Raw genomic sequence first — 646 nt, 5'->3', positions numbered from 1 at the left:
TCTTTTTATTATCTTTCAACGTTCGGGACCACAGCATGTTCGTAAGTTCTGGGAATCGTTCATACATAAATGTAGCCTTGGCAATCTCTCCCACGAGCTGCCCCAAAGGTCCCCAAGGATCATCATTCGTTGCTTCTCGAAACTTAGACTCAATCTCTGAATAATTCATAACCACATTGGTGGCTTTGTCCACCAGCTCCCGCACCTTCCACATGTTCAACATCTTGCCCCCACAGGCCGGGATGCCACCTCGTTCTCCGGCTTGCCAGGCCCCCAGGACACTTCCATGCCAGGACAGGTCCAGGCCTGGGTCGCTGCTGTCGCCCGCCGCCTGGAACTCCCCAAGTCAGCTCCTTCCCTTGCTACAGCCACGGCGCCGCCCACCAGTCTTAGTTTTTTAAGGAGTCTCCACACTTATTTTCAAAATGGTTGCACCAGTCTACATTCCCACCAGCAGTGGAGAAGGGTTCCTTTTTCCCCACAACCTCTCCAACATTTGTTGTTGATTTCTTTGTGATAGTCATGCTTTCTGGGGTGAGATGGTATCTCAGTGTTGTTTTAATTTGCATTTCACAGATGGCTAGTGATGTGGAGCATTTTTTCATATACTTATTCACTTCTATAATTTCGTCCTCTGAGAAGTGTG

The sequence above is a fragment of the Octodon degus genome, unplaced genomic scaffold, assembly GCF_000260255.1.
Source record: "Octodon degus isolate 3935 unplaced genomic scaffold, OctDeg1.0 scaffold00012, whole genome shotgun sequence".
Taxonomy (NCBI): Eukaryota; Metazoa; Chordata; class Mammalia; order Rodentia; family Octodontidae; genus Octodon; species Octodon degus.
The sequence above is the reverse complement of the archived record's forward strand: the minus strand, read 5'-3'. Positions refer to the sequence as shown.